Here is a 17,494-nt window from a genome sequence, read left to right as displayed (position 1 = left end):
CAACTGGCTAATGCTTTAATTATTGAAGAGATATTTTTCCAGGGTTATAGCACACAATTCACTAAGGAGGTATCTTAAACATTTCAAGGGCAGATGTACTGGAGAAGGTCTTAATATTTGCTTGAGACTTGGAAAAAGGATTTTGTAAAAATTAAATTAATATATTTACTAAAGGAATGAAGAAAATGTTTAAAAGTTAGCCATAAACAAGCAACAAAACTATTATCATAATATCTGGTGTCTAGTTTGATCCACATCCATATGCACTTCCATACATGTAACTAGTATTGGTTTTGTTGTTAAAGCTTTCATATAGTATACCATCTGCCTTGATATTGACTGTATAGTCCAGCCTGGCCTAAAACTAATTCTCCTGCTTCAGTCTTTGAAATGGTGGATTACAAGGCTATGCTTCCATGCTCAGCTACTTTAGTGTATTTTAAGACTTGTAGTCAGAAATTTTGAAACTTGAAAATATTTTCTTTTATAAGATTAATTATACTACTGTGAAATTTTGGCATTGACATACACATTTTAAAATAAACCTGACCAATTATATGAAACATACTTGGGAACTTTGGCTTTATATATCAGCTTGGGAAAATTCTATTTTAATACTATCATGTCTGAGTCACAAAATGCCATATCTCATCCACAAAATACCACATATTTTCTCTTTTTTGTTAGGATACTTTTTTCCTTTTAAATAATTGTCTTATTTACTTACATTCCAAATGACATCCTTCCCTCCCCCTAATCCTTCCCATGAGAGTTCTTCATTGTACCCTTCTCACCTTTGCCTCTGAAAAGATGTTATTCTCCCCACTCCCATCCCCCACAGGGTGGGGGAATTCACCTTCTCTGTGCCATCAAGTCTCTACAGGACTAGGTACACCCTCTCCTATTGAGTTCAGATGAGTCCATTCTCTCCTACTTAAATGCTGGGCATATAGAGAGGTTATGCTCTTTGATTGATAGCTTATTCTCTGTGAGCTTCCAGTGGTCTGGGTTGGTTAATACTTTTGGTCATCCTATGGGGCTGCCGTCTCTTTCTGCTCTCTCAATCCTTCCACTAACTCTTCCATAGGGGTTCCTGACCTCAGTTCAATGGTTGGCTATAAGTATATATCTAAGTCATCTGATGGTAGAGACTCTCAGAACACAGCAGTGCTAGGCTCATGTCTGCAAGCACAACATAGCATCAGTAATATTGTTACAGTTTGATACTTGCCCATTCTGGTTGGCCTTTCTCTTACAGCTTTTAACATTCTTTGCTTTGTACACTTAGTGGTTTATTATGTGGTGGGAGGGTTTTCATTTCTGGTCCAATCTATTTGGTTTCCTGTAGGCTTACTGTACATTTATGGACATCTCTTTCTTTAGATTATGTTGGGGGTGATGCCCTTAAAACCTGCCATTATTGATGTTAATATTATAGTTAGAATTAAGTATGACTGGGTTCATGGAAAGTCCTCAGCCAGCTGCAGCAGGCTAATACAAATCTGGTGGTCAGGATGCCTAATGATATGACAAACTTGTGACCTCTCTGAGAAATACATTTGATGTCAGGATGCCTAATGATATGACAAACTTGTGACCTTACTGACATCCTGTTGATGCCAGCCGATTTCTGATCACAGGAGCAGTGTCCTTGGCCTACGTAAATATTTCCCACTTCCTTCCTCCCTCTATTACCCCTGCTATGATATAAATTCAGTCTTGGGGAAAAAATAAATTTGTCACCTTGATAAGACTCTTGTCTTCACGTCCTTCGAGTCTCTTGTTCCCCATTCTCTCCCAGGTACCCTTTGGACCCTCTTTGACTCTCCTGCAGGACAGGACAAAATTAGGGAAATTTTCTTCTAGGAATTCGTTGAAGATGATTTCTTGTTTCTTGAACTGGGAATTTTCACCCTCTTCTATTCCTATTAGTCTTAGGTTTGGTCTTCTCGTTGTTTCTCAAAATTCTTTAATGTTTTGGGTAAGAAACTTTTTATAATTTATATTTAACTTGACTGGTGTGTTATTGTGTTCTGTAGTATCTTCTATGCTGGAGATTCTCTCTTCCATCACCTGTATTCTAGTGTGATGTTTGCATCTGTAGCTCCTGATCTCTTTTCATGTTTTCTGTCTCCAGGGTGGCCTCCATTTGTTCTTTCTTTATTTTTCCTATTTCCATTTTTAGTTCTTGGACCATGCTGTTAATTCCTTTACCTGTTTAATTGTATTTTTCTGTAACCCTTTTAGGAATTTATTTATTTCCTCCTTAGGTCTTCTGCCTGTTTGCTTGTGTTTTTCTGCATTTCTTAGAAGAAGTTATTTATATCTCCTAAATGGCTTATTTTTTAATTGGATATTATTTATTTACATTTCAAATGTTATCTGCTTTCCCAGGTTTCTGTCCATAAATGCCATAAATGGCATCAGTAATATGATCTGGGTTCACTGGCTGTTTGTATTATGAACTGGATCTCCAGGTAGGGCAGGCTCTAAATGGCTTTTCTTCCAGCTTGTGCTCCAACCTTTGTCTCCATAACACCTCCTATGAACATACCCAGGAGTGGTATAGCTGGGTCCTCAGGTAGTACTATGTCCAATTTTCTGAGGAACCTCTGGACAGATTTCCAGAGTTGTTGTACCAGATTACAATCCCATCAACAATGGAGAAGTGTTCCTCTTTCTCACATCCTCACCAGCATCTGTTGTTACCTGAGTTTTTTATCTTAGTCATCCTGACTGGTGTGAGGTGGAAGCTCACAGTTGTTTTAATTTGCCTTTTCCTGATGAGTAAGGAAGCTGAGCATTTTTTTTAATGATTATAGACTTTAATCATCTAAACATTAAAAAAATAGATAAAGACATCAAATGTCATCAGACAACTAAAGCCAATTTAAGAAAAAGAAGTCTCGGGTGTTGAGGTTGGAGTGGGTGGGTGGGAATGGGAGCTCATAGAAGCTGGGGAGGGGGGATGGAAGAGGGGAGAAAGTGGATAACATTTGAAATGTAAATACATAAAATATCTGACATATAAAATTATTTTTAAAAAAAGTCTCAAAGAGTCCATATAATTTAGGATAGAGAATATAATACGTGTGTACATCAATGGATTCCAATAAAGGTCAGAAGCGGTTGCACTGACAGGAAGCGCTGACAGTGTGAAGACTATCTTCTAATCTGTGGACAGGGCCACACTGGGATCCCTCTCATCAATGTTTCTGTACTTTCTAGGACACCAATTTTAATCCAGCAGTTGTTTATGAAAGAAGACATATCCAGGCACTTATTCCCTTTAAAAAACTATTCTTGCTCTAAGTAAAGTCCTATTCCCTGCCCGTTCCTTTTGGCTATCAAGAGACTTGCAATTAAATCAAACAAAATGTAAATAATCAAAACTATGCTTTTGCTGGATGTTTACTTTGGATAAAATGGTTGAAATTACAATGATACATTGTACTACAGGTTTAGAAAATAAGATTAAGATTGTAATTTAAGTTCTGATACACCCTAAATGAAAGACCTCCCAGCAGGAATACTTCCTTAACAAAAATAGGTATTTGGGATGTCAAAAGATCTACTACAAAACAGTTTCCCCCAGCAAAGCAGCCTCCTTACACCAATACATCTTTTCTGCAAAAAGAGTTCTGCAGCTGTGAAAGAAGCGTGTCATCCAGTACAGAGTGCTCTGTAGGTAAACATCTGATTGCGCAGGGCCACAGTACCACACACTTACTCGGCTTTACCAGTTTTCAGCACAGCAACAAGCATTTAAAAGTCATTTCCATTGTTTCTTTTGGTTAACAGATGTTGATTCCAAATTCTATAAAACACACCATCCCACACTCAGAAATAATCAAGAGTCTAGTTAAACTTCTCTGACTATTAAGAGGACGTTATCTCCTGTCCTTTTTACCAGCTTTCCTCTTCCCAGAGAGTAGGTGCTTGGGCTTCATATAAAACACATGTATATCTGCTTCCCCCTTCTTCCCCAAGCAATTCATCTTCTTCTGCATTTTCTTCATCATAGTCTTGGCTTTCTTCACCGTCTTAACATCCTGAAAACTAGAAACATCATGTGGCATTTTAGAGCAACTTGGACTGCAGGCTATGGAAGAGGAAGGAGCAGATTCTTCTCATTTTCTTTTCCTGGTGACACTCCGAGATCTGGCCTGGACTGCATAGTGGGCATTGTCTTTATCATCCATGTCCATGCCAAAACTATGCATCTCATTCTCTAAATCTGCCCATTGATCCTTCTTAGCAGTCCGGGGCATCCTAGGTCCCTGTGTGTTCTTTTCTTTGGACTGTAGAATTTTCAAAATCTTCTTTTCTCTAATTTGTTTCGCCAACTGTCGGATTTCCATCATTTCCTCATCTTCACTCTCAGAGTCACTGTCATACTCCCCTGCAGCTGTTCTGATCTCTTCTTCCTTTTCCAACTCTTCTAAATTCTTCATGATAGCAGGTTCGATATAATCAGCAACATTGTGGCCTTCCCATATCTCTGGTATCTTATCATACTTCTCAGATAAATTCATTAAGTCCCAGTATTTCTGAAGATCCAAAATCTAATCATCTCCCATTTCCAGCTCAAGATCTTGTTCCCTCTTCCTCTTGGGCTCTGAGATCTCCGTTCTCTTCTGACGAGCTACCACTCCTTCTGGGATGAAAGGGGGTCTCTCCTTTTTATCTCTCTTGTTGGGCACAGCTAAGTGCAATCTGTTCAGAACCTCATTCACTTCATTTCCTTTCATTTTCTTTTCTACTAGATGAGCCAAAAGCCTACGACAAGCCTCTGTTTTAACGTGAATGACACCTTCCTCAGTCAAGGTGCTGGTCTCGATGACAGGAAATCCTTCAGCCTGCAAGTCTAGAAATATTTTCTGATCTCCTTCAGAAAGTTCAGCTATTCTCTTCACATCACATTTGTTTGCTACAACAATAAGAGGCTTGTTGATAAACAGAGGTCTGATATTCTGGAAGAGTTCTAATTGCTCCTTCAACCCATGTCCACACTGCTCAGACAAATCCATCACATACAGAACTGTAGCTCGGAGGTGGGCCCGGGCTGTGATGGCCTGCATTTCAATGGTGTTCCGATCCTCCAAAGGATGATCCAAAATCCCTGGGGTATCTACAGCCTGCCAGCGCAGATACTTATAATCCATGTGCCTGACAAACAGAGACTTGGTGGCAAATGCATAGGGCTGAACAGCCATATCTGCTCTTGTCACCTTATTGATGAAGCTGGATTTCCCAACATTCGGATACCCACACAAAAGCAGTCTCCTCATATTTGGATCAATGGATGGTAAGAGGGATAAATGTTGACGTACTTGTCCCAAGTACTCCAAACTCTGCCTCTGCCTCTTGATAATTGTACACATTCATCCCAGGGCACTGCGTTTCAGCTGTTTGCATCGGTAAAGAGAATCACCATACTTCATAAATCGCATGTAATCTTTGGTAACATTGTCCACCAAGTTTTTGGCAGTATTTATTTGACCTAGAGTCAACTTGTAGTGATCCTTGTAATAGAGAATATTCATCAAGAGAGCATAAAATGGATGGCTATCATCCAATTTGGGGAAATCGGACAGAATCTGTAACAGTCTGTCATGGTAATTCTGTTGAGTAAATTTGACTTTTCTCATATAAAAATGTTGAATTCGATGAATTTGATAATGTTTATGAATAACCATTGGAGTCTTATGTTGTGTCTTGGATAATGCCAGGTCAATAAAGTCCTTGGCTGATGGCACCAACATAATCTTCTTGAAGTTGTAATGTGCCACACCGGCACAAGAAAACCTGGAGAAGCAGAGGCGAGCATTTCTTTAGGTACTTCCCAGCCATTCGATATTCCTCAGCTGAGAATTTTTGTTTAATACTGTATCTCATTTATAATAGGGTCATTTGGCTCTCTGGAATCTTCTTTGTATAGATAGAATATTTGTTCTCTATCAGATGTAGAATTGGTAAAGACTTTCCCCAATCTCTTGCCATTTTGTCTTAATAACAGTGTCCTTTGCCTTGCAGAAGTTTTGCAATTTTATGAGATCACCTTTGTTGGTTCTTGGTCTTAGATCATAAACCATTGGTGCTCTGTTCAGGAAATTTTCCCCAGTGCCCATGGGTTCAAGGCTCTTCCCATTTTTCTTCTATTATTTTGAGTGTGTCTGGTTTTATATGGAGGTCCTGGATCCACATGGACTTGAGCTTTGTACAGGGTGACAAGAATGGGTCGATTATCATTCTTCTACATGCTGACCTTCAGTTAAAACTGCACAATTTGTTGAAAATGCTGTCTTTTTTCTTAGCACCTTTATCAAATATCAAGTACCATATCTGGGTTTTCAATTCTATTGCATTAATCTACCTGCCTGTCTCTATACCAATACCATACAGTTTTTAGTCAGTATTTCTCTGTAATACTGCTTGAGGTCAGGAATGGCAATTCCCCCAGAAGTTATATTATTATTGAGGATAGTTTTCACTATCCTGGGTTTTTTGTTATTCCAAATGAATAACAAACTTCTAACTTCTAACTCTATGAAGTATTGAGATGGAATTTTGATGGGGACTGAATTGAATCTCTAGATTGCTTTTGGCAAAATTGACATTTTTACTACATTAATCCTGCCAATCCATGAGCATGGGACATTTCTCCATCTTCTGAGATCTTCAATTTCTTTCTTCAGAGACTTGAAGTTCTTGTCACACAGATCTTTCAATTGCTTTGTTGTGGTCACACCGAGGTATTTTCTGTTATTTGTGACTATTTTGAAGTGTGTCATTTCCATAATTTCTTTCTCAGCCTATTTATCTGTTGAGTAGACGAAGGCTACTAATTTGTTTGAGTTAATTTTATACACTGACACTATGCTGAAGTTGTTTATCAGGTTTAGTAGTTCTCTGGTAGAACATTTGGGGTACTTAAGAATACTACCATATCATATGAAAATCATGATATTTTGACTTCTTCCTTTCCAATTTGTATCCTTATGACCTCCTTTTGTTGTTGGATTGATCTTGCTAGGTCTTTAAGTACTATATTGAATATGGAGGGAGAGAGTGTACAGCCTTGTCTGGTCCCTGGTTTCAGTGGGATTGCTTTAAGTTTCTCTCCATTAAGTTTGATGTTGGCCATTTGTTTGCTGTATATTGCTTTTACTATGTTTATGTAGTGGCCTTGAATTCCTGATTTTTCCTAAGACTTTTAACATGAAGGGGTGTTGAATTTTGTCAAATGCTGTCCAAGCATGTAATGAGATGATCATGTCATTTTTATCTTTCAGTGGGTTTATATTGTAGATTTCGTTGATGGATTTCCATATATTGAACCCTTCCTGCATCTCTGGGATAAAGCCTACTTGATCATGATGGCTGATCTTTTTAACATATTCTTGGATTCCGTTTGTGAGAATTGTGTAGTGCTGCATCTGTTTCTATTTTCTGGAATAGTTTAAACAGTACTGGTGTGAAGTCTTTTTGAAGGTCTGATAAAATTCTGCACTAAACCCATCTAGTTCTGGGCTTTTCTGGTTGGGAGACTTTTTAAAAAAATTGTTTATTAGACATATTTCTTTACTTACATTTCAAACATTATTCCTCTTCCAGGTTTCCTGTCTATAAGCCCCCATCCCTTCCTCTCCCCCTCCCCCATACAGGTATTCCCCCCATACATTTCCCTACTGTCCCCCTATATTCCCCTACACTGGGCGTCCAAACTTGGCAGGACCAAAGACTTCCCCTTCCCCTGGTGCCACAACAAGGGTATTCTCTGCTACATATGCAATTGGAGCCCTGAGTTAGTCTTTTGGTTTAGTCCCTGGAAACTCTGGTTTGTTGGCATTCTTGCTTTTATGGGGTTGCAAGCTCCTTCAACACTTTCAATACTTCTTCTAATTCTCCCCAAGGGGGTCCTATTCTCAGGTCGGGGGTTTGCTGCTAACATTGACCTCTATATTGGACATGTTCTGTTTGTGTTTCTCAGGAGATATCTATATCCAGTCCCTTTCAACATGCATTTTCTAGCTTCATCAATCTTATCTAGATTTGGTTGCTGTATATATATATATATATATATGGGTCACATGTGGGTCAGGCTCTGAATGACCATTGCTTGAGTCACTGCTCTAAACGTTGCTTCCATATCCCCTCCTATGGATATATATTTTCCCCTTTTAAGAAGGAGTGGGCGCATCTGCATTTTGGTCATCCTTCTTGAGCTTCCTGTGGTCTGTGGATTGCATCTTGTGTAATTCGAGCTTTTTGGCTAATATCCACTTATCAATGAGTGCATACCAAGTGTGTTTTTCTGTGATTGAGTGACCTCATTCAGGATGATATTTTCTAGTTCATTCCATTTGCCTATGAATTTCATGAAGTCATTGTTTTTGATAGTTGAGTAGTACTCCACTGTGTAAATGTACCACATTTTTTTAAAATCCATTCCTCTGTTGAAGGGCATCTGGGTTCTTTCCAGCTTCTGGCTATTATAAATAAGGTTGCTATGAACATAGTGGAGCATGTGTCTTTGTTGTATGTTGGAGAATCTTTTGGGAATATGTCCAAGAGAGGTATAGCTTGGTCCTCAGTTAGTGGAATGTCCAATTTTCTGAGGAACCTCCAGACTGATTTCCAGAGTGGTTATACCAGTTTGCAATCCCATCAACAATGGAGAAGTGTTCCTCTTTCTCCACATCCTGGCCAGCATCTGCTGTCATCTGAGGTTTTATCTTAGCCATTCTGACCGGTGTGTAGTGGAATCTCAGGGTTGTTTTGATTTGCATTTCCCTGATGACTAAGTATGTGGAACATTTCTTTAGGGTTTTTTTTTGGCCATTCATTAATCCTCAGCTGAGAATGTTTTATTTATCTCTGTGCCCCATTTTTAATAGGGTTATTTGACTCTCTGGAGGCCAACTTCTTGAGTTCATTATATATTTTGGATATTAGCCCTCCATGAAATGTAGGATTGGTAAAGAACGTTTCCCAATCTGTTGGTTGTCGTTTTTTCGTAATGAAAGTGTCCTTTGCCTTACAGAAGCTTTGTAGTCTTATGAGGTCCCATTTGTCAATTCTTGACCTTAGAGCATGAGCCATTGGTGTTTTGTTTAGGAACATTTCCCCAGTACCCACGTGTTTGAGACTCTTCCCCACTTTTTCTTCTATTAGTTTGAGTGTATCTGGTTTGATGTGGAGGTCCCTGATCCACTTGTACTTAAGCTTTTTTCATGGTGAGAAGAACGGATCAATTTGCATTCTTTTACATGCTGACTTCCAGTTGAACCAGCACCATTTGTTGAAAATGCTATCTTTCTTCCATTGTATGGTTTTAGCTCCTTCATGAACAATCAAGTGACTGTAGGAGTGTGGGGTTCATTTCTGGGCCCTTAATTCTTTACTTACATTTCATCTAGCTGCCTGTCTCTGTACCAATACCATACACAGTTTCTATAAATATTGTTCTGTAATACTGATTGAAGTCAGGGATGGTGATTCCCCCAGAAGTTCTTTTATTGTTGAGTATAGTTTTCACTACCCTGGGTTTTTTATTGTTCCAAATGAATTTGCAAATTGCTCTTTTTAATCTCTATAAAGTATTGAGTAGGAATTTTGATGCGGATTGCTTTGAATCTCTAGATTGCTTTTGGCAAAATAGCCATCTTTACTATATTAATCCTGTCAATCCATGAGCATGGAAGATGTTTCCATCTTCTGAGATCTTCATCAATTTCTTTCTTCAGAGACTTGAAGTTCTTGTCATACAGATCTTTCACTTGCTTGGTAAAAGTGAAACCAAGATATTTTATATTATTTGGGACTATTGAGAAGGGTGTCATTTCCTTAACTTCTTTCTCTGCCTGTTTATCCTTTGAATAGTGGAAGGCTACTGATTTGTTTGTGTTAATTTTATGCCCCGACACTTTGCTGAAATTGTTTATCAGGTTAAGCAGTTCTCTGGTGGAACTTTTGGGGTCACTGAAGTACACTATCATATCATCTGCAAATAGTGATATTTTGATTTCTTCCCTTCTAATTTGTATCCCTTTGACCTGTTTTTGCTGTCTGACTGCTTTGACTAGGACTAGTACTATGTTGAATAAGTAAGAAGAGAGTGGGCAGCCTTGTCTAGTCCCTGATTTTAGTGAGATTGCTTCAAGTTTCTGTCCATTTAGTTTGATGTTAGCTACTGGTTTGCTGTATATTGCTTTTACTATGTTTTGATATGGGCCTTTAATCACTGATCTTTCCAGGACTTTTATCATGAAGGGGTGTTGAATTTTGTCAAATGCTTTCTCAGCATCTAATGAAATGATCATGTGGTTTTTATCCTTGAGTTTTTTATATAGTGGATTACATTGATGGATTTCTGCATAATAAACCATCCCTGCATACCTGGGATGAAGTCTCCTTGATCATGATGGATGATCATTTTGATGTGTTCTTGGATTTTGTTTGCAAGAATTTTATTGAGTATTTTTGCATCAATATTCATGAGGGAAATTGGTCTGAAGTTCTCTTTCGTTGTTGGGTCTTTGTGTGGTTTAGGTATAAGAGTAATTGTGGCTTCATAGAAGGAATTTGATAGTGCTCTTTCTGTTTCTATTTTCTTGAATTGTTTGGAAAGTATTGGTATGAAGTCTTCTATGAAGGTCTGACAGAATTCTGCACCATCTGGGCCTGGGCTCTTTTTGGTTGGAAGACTTTTAATAACTGCTTCTATTTCTTTAGGAGTTATGGGGTTGTTTAGGTGGTTTATTTGTTCCTGATTAGACCCACATATACATAGAAGTTGAACAATGTCCTACTCAATGACAACTTGGTCAAGAAAGAAATAAAGAAAGAAATTAAAGACTTCTTAGAATTTTATGAAAATGAAGATACAATATTTCCAAACTTATGGGACACAATGAAAGTGGTACAAGAGAAAAGCTCATAGCTCTGAGTGCCTGCAAAAGAAACAGGAGAGAGCATATATCAGCAGCTTGACAGCACATGTAAAATTCTACAACAAAAAGAATAAATAAGCCCAAGAGGAGTAGAAGGCCAGAAATAATTAAACTCAGGAATGAAATCAACCAAGTAGAAATGAAAAGGACTATACAAATTACCAACAAAACCAGGAGCTGGTTCTTTGAGAAAATCAACAAGATATATAAACTCTTAGCCAGACTAACCAGAGGTCACAGAGAGTGTATCCAAATTAACAAAATCAGAAATGAAAAGGAAGACACAACAACAGAATCTGAAGTAATTTCAAAAAAAATCATCAGATCCTACTACAAAAGCCTATATTCAACAAAACTTGACAATCTGGATGAATTGGTTGGGAGACTGAACAATTGCTTCTAATTCTTTAGGAGTTATGAGACTGTTTAGATGGTTTATCTGATCCTGATTTAACTTTGGTCCCTTGTATTTGTCTGTTGCTGTAAAATTATAAGGAAAAAAGCACTGCCTTTTATCCCACACTAGATAAGGCACCTAGGCACTTCCTGACATCTGTTGGATGTCTTCATCTCAGTCAGCAAAGTATCTTACCCATATCACACTGCCAATGGTTAGTCTCTGATCCTGACAACAATCTCTCTACCCATGTAGTTCCCAATGTAGGTTTCCACCCTGCCAGACATACACATGTCTCCAGTCACCACATACTTTCTTGAATTGCATTAAATCACCACATGAAAGAACACACAAACAATAACCTCTGATCCTATTGATAAGATATAATTGCCCACCTAGACATGCAAAGCCCTGTACACATCCATTCCTTAAGAATATTCATAACAACCTGTAAATGTGCAAAGAGGAATCTTAACATCTGCCTCCATGTTCTCATTGCTGCTCCTCTCCTTCCTTGCTCCAGGCTCCTTCTCCTCTCTAAAACTTTTCCCCAGCCCATCCTTCATTCTCATCCAATGACACACCTCATTCTGTCTTGTACCTGCTTACACCTGCATAATGACATCATCCTACACCTATTTAGAAAATTGTCCACGTCATCCAGATTTTCCAGTTTTCTTGAATATAGGCTTTTGGAGTAGGATCTGTTGATGTTTTTAATTTCCTTAGATTCTATTGTTATGTTTTCCTTTTCATTTCTGATTTTGTTAATTTGGATATACTCTCTGTGTCCTCTGTTTAGTCTGGATACAAGTTTATCTGTCTTGTGGATTTTCGCAAAGAACAAGCTCCTGGTTTTGTTGATTCTTTGTATAGTCCTTTTTTTACCATATAGAAATGGGGCTCATTTCATCTTATCCAATTTTGTGAAATTTATTTACTCACAGCAATTTTCTTTATAAATAACATTTCTTAATATTTCATGTATATAACCGCTTTGCTCATAATTAAAGATGGTGTAATATTTTTGACACTGGCTAATTTTATTTTGCACTCTTTCTTTTTTCTTTGTCTTTAACTCCATCCAGATTAGAATGCTAAATAGACAGAGTTACATAGAAAACTTTGATTCCTTTCTAGTTTCATGGAAGAATGTTTTCCCATGATTACAGACTAGTTGTAGCTTTCAAAAGAGTACCTGATTATCTGTATGAAAAGGTGTTCTTCTATTGTATGCTTGCAGAAATGATCATAAGTGGCAGTTGAATTATTGTGTTTATGACTATATGATAATATTATGAATTCTCTAATATGGTAAATATAATATTAGTTTACAAATTTTACTGTTATTTCCTTTGAAATACACTCTGCATATTCCCAATCTGCAATATGAAGATATTTATCATCTTTAGAAACAAACATTAATATTGTGGCATTATAATATTAAGAATATTCACAATTCTATAATATGAAGATATTTATCATCCTTGGAAATTAGATTCCATATTATAACATTATAATATTATGAGTATTCAAAATGTTTTCTTTAGTGGTGTTCTACTCGTTACTACTTTAACTTCCTACTGTAACAGACCTTAGAAGCTGTGACATTCACTGCAAGCATGCAGGTTACGATAGCTTGTGTTATTATTATGGAACTCCATATATATTTTATTTTGCTTATGATCACTTTGGTTCATGGATTTTTCATGGTTATAGTTTTCAGATATTTTTATTACAGTGGAGATTTTGAGCAAATCTCATTTTTGTTGATTTCTAAGTTATTTAAGAATAAAGATATTATTATTATTTCACTTCTTTGAAATGAATTGAAATTTCTAAAGAGCTTTGCATCTAGATGGCTAGTTAGAGTTCTTAAACATCATGGATCGTTTCAATATTGTGACTCTGTCTTTAGTTGACACAATTGTTCTCCTCTAAGGTCTTGCTTTGTTTATGCAATGCCTAATATCTAACAAAAGACTTGTAGAGATGCCTAGATTAACTTTAAAGTTTGCTTTGCTGAATAATTTTACTATCTTTGACTCCAGACCCACAAAGCACTCAGCTGCCAATGCAATTGCATCACCTGATCTCTGCCTCTAAATCTTCCTAGAATTATTATGTTCTGCTTAGGTTTTTCAGAGTCATGATCTGATGTATTTGTCAGCATAGTAGTGTAGCACCATTAGGCTCACTTGTGATATTTCTACTTTTATAAATATCTCCATCCTGTGGTGTGTGTTGTCAGTAGAATAGAAATAGTTACCTTATATAATAGTGAAGTTTAATATTTAGAATGTCCACAATGGAAGCTGCTCTGCTCTGTCTGACTACAACATCAAACCAAATCAAAGTACTTTTTTTAAAAAATATAACATAAGCTTACGATTACAATATAATATTTGGTTGACTTCTGAATTCTTCACTGAAATTTTTCCTATCATTGACACTGAGTTTACACATTTGTACAACTCTAAGACTACAGGTATAAATATATCTTGTTGAATATGGGGAATATGCTTTAGAGGAGGGATGGTTATTCACCAATGAAGCAACACAATGACAAAGAAAGTGCTGTTTCTAGCACTTTTTACATTGTCCCTTGGTACCTGTCATATCTTGCCAAACTGTGATATAATATTAGATAATTCATCTAAACATTGTAACTTATAACTGTTATACTGCTAATTCTACCTTTATGCCATGTTTTTCACTGTGGCTTTTAAAACACTAAGGACTTACACCTTTTCCTTATTTTCTAATAGACTACATTTTTTCTTAATTTATTGCAAAACTTAACACTAATTATATATACTTTTTCTTATTTTCTAATAGACTATGTGTTTCTTTCTTAATTTAGTGCAAAACTTTATGCCAGCTCATCTGGCTAGTTTTTATTTTCAATTGTGCATTACTTAAATCACCTCAGAAGAAGGAACCTGAATTAGAGAACTGTCCTCATCAGATCGGCCCATATGTATTGTATATCTTTAGGGCTTTGTTTGGTTTTTAACTGGTGTAGGAGGGCCCAGGCCACAGTGACGTGATATATGATTCTATATAGCAGCTGGGTGAACTTGCAGAGAGCAAGCCAGCAAACAGCATTCTTCCATGTGCTTTGCCTCCAGATTCCGATCTTGTGATCCTTATTAATGGATTAGACCTGGAAGTATAAGTGAGTTAGTCTTTTTGTCTCACAGTTACAATTAGTCAGTGTCTTATCACAATAAAAGACTAAACTAGAATATACATGACAAGTAGAGGTAATATAGGACAGGAGAACCAGCTCAAGTGAGAGATGTACTTTGCAGATAGCAAAGCTGAAAGGTAGAACATTTAAGCCCCCTTGAAACTAAGGCAACAGATTGCAAACATAGAGTTACAGGGTTTTGGGGATCTTACTCCTCTGTTTCAGTCTTATTCGATTCAGTCTTTTCTCTCTATTTTCCCACTCTTCACTCTATAGTGGGAATATATCTTATATGACACGGTTGGAGGAATTTACTTTTCTTTCCAATGTCACATTTAAGAGATTACATCAAGTAATCATTGAGTTTTTGAACAGTGATGACTCTGTTAAAAGCTGTGGGGACTTTTGAAATTTGACTTAAATAATTTTGTGTCATGAAATTATCATGACCCTATAGGGGCAGGGCCAGATGTCGTGGAATGAAGAAGGACTGCCCACCATACGATCATGTATTTAAATACTTGGTCCCTAGTTCATGGTGCTGTTTGAAAAGATTGTGGAAGTCTCGGGAGGTCGAGCTTTGCTGGCAGAAACATGTCATAGGATTTGAATTTTGGAGTTACTCACTCTGCTTCCTGAGTAAATAAAAGTAATTAACCAGATACCTGTTCCTGCTATCAAACCTTTTTCTCCTTTTGATGTATCTTGCCAACCATGATAGACTTTATTCTTCTGACAGCATAAGCCCAAACAAACTTTCTTTCCAGAACTGCTTTAGTCATGATGCTCGGTTACAGCAACAGAATTGATGACAGCCAGCAACCATCCCAACAATGACTTTAGTGCTATTAGTTGTTCTTCTCTTACAATCATCATGGGTTAGTATTTTTTCTACTTAAACACAAAATTTATAACAGAACAAATGGAAATAATTTTCCAGGGTCCTAAATTATTAAAAGTAGTCAATATGATAACCTTACTTGCAGTATAAATTACACTCAGCATACAGAGAAAGTATGTAGACAGTATTCCATAAGTGACAATATCTGTGCATTTGCAACCATGTGCATATGCATATTAGTGCATATGTATGTATATATATCATACTTTTGTATGTATGTAATATAGTTGTTTGAAAAACATTTACAATAATTAGCATTAGAATAATGCCTTTTCATTTAAAAAGGGTCAATAAATTTTTAGTTAATTGTGTGTTTTTAACTTTATTTTATGAACTCCATGTACTAATTGAGTGGTTCTCAACCTGTGGGTCACAATCCCCCTACAGTCAAATGAGCTTTTCACAAGGGTTACCTGAGACCATCAGAAAAGATAGATACTTACATTACTATTTGTAGCAGTAGTGAAATTACAATTATGAAGCATCAATGAAAATAATCTTAAGGTTTGGTGGTCACAACACCATGTTGTAAGGAAGGAAGAATTACAGCATTAAGAAGGTAGAGAAACACTGAGCTGAAAATGATCTCTGTCATGAGTTTTCCGGGAAAGCACAGAGTGTTTGGGAAAATTGTATAATTCAAAGAACAAGTCATCAGGATTTATCTAAAGTCTAAAAGGGTTTTAGCCATGACTTGGACATTGGCTTTGAAATATATGAGAAATTAAATTGAGGAGATTTTCACTAATATTTTTGATAAATATGAAAAGCTGATTCTTCTCATATTTCTGATAGAAAACCAGAGTTAGAATGCCAATAGGGGGACTTTGGCCTTCAGACTCTCTGGCTATTTGGCTTGGTTGGTTACAGCATGGTGCTAATGAGGGCGAGTTCAAGGATTGGAGCCCCTGTGTGGCTTAATTAACTTCATACTGAGGAAAATCTCCGTTCTGGATCCTGAGATACTGTCTAATTCTTGCCAGCTGTATTGCCAATACATGTAACTTATACAGAGCAATAGAGCATTTCATTATCAGCAAATATCTATCAAAGGGATGAATAACTACCAATAGTGACTCCATAATATTGTTTGATTTGAAAACATTTATTTCACTGAAACTATATCTCTAACAATATGTAACGTCACAAAAGTGCGTAATACCTTAGGAAGAATCCGATTATTAAAACGTGACTCAGGTTTCCACTAGGAAATATAAAGGAAATACAATGTATGTTATCTATAGTATCACTCCATGTGTTGATATTGCCGACATCTTTGATATTTTTGTAAGTTTCATGCATTGATAACTATTACAGAGATTCGAACTTTTCTTCAGATCTTTACTAATTTATCTAAAACTGACAAATTAAATTAGACTCATTTGGAAATACTTTGGTGAATTCATAGAGCTATGTCCGCTGCAGTTAAAGACTGTATAGTCAAGGTGGTATACTGAATTGAAGAAATGCAATCACTAGGAACAAGAAAGAAGTGATAAGTCGGGTGGAGCATATAATTTTTGTGGCTGTGATGAAATGGCTGACATAATTGATAATCAGCTTAAATTAAAAAGTTTATTATAGCTTTAGAAATTTCAGTTCATAGTGGCTTTGTTACTTTGTACCCTGAATCAATGAAATGGATCATTGGAAGGGGAAAGTATGGGAAAAAAAAGCTCATTAACTTCCAAGTCCCACAACCTCCTGCCACCGGGAAGATTACTTAAAGATATATTATTTCCAAATGTCACCAAATTAGATTAAATATGGAGATTTAGATGTTCAATATTTAAACTATAGTATATAAAGTAATACCAATGCCTGCACATCACACAAGATCATAATTATTTTATTTCATTTTTCTAAAGATAATTGAAAACTGTGAGAAGATGTTAGTCACTGTTCTAGTGCTGGGAGGGGACACCATGACCAAGATGACTCTTGTAAAAGAAAACATTAAATTTTGGATGTAACTCTCAGATACTGTCATCATGCCTGGGAGCAAGGGGCACCCAAATAATCCTGGTTCTGGAGAAGTGTCTGAGAGC

General features: G+C 36.7%; 1 pseudogene; it reads right to left on the bottom strand.

Annotated features, from left to right (window-relative positions):
* Positions 1–3,890: 3,890 nt before the first annotated feature.
* Positions 3,891–5,830, bottom strand: Gtpbp4-ps3 (GTP binding protein 4, pseudogene 3; annotated as a pseudogene).
* Positions 5,831–17,494: the final 11,664 nt, after the last annotated feature.

This window comes from Rattus norvegicus, chromosome 4, assembly GCF_021556685.1.
Source record: "Rattus norvegicus strain SHRSP/BbbUtx chromosome 4, alternate assembly SHRSP_T2T, whole genome shotgun sequence".
NCBI classification, from domain to species: domain Eukaryota; kingdom Metazoa; phylum Chordata; class Mammalia; order Rodentia; family Muridae; genus Rattus; species Rattus norvegicus.
The sequence above is the reverse complement of the archived record's forward strand: the minus strand, read 5'-3'. Positions and strand labels throughout refer to the sequence as shown.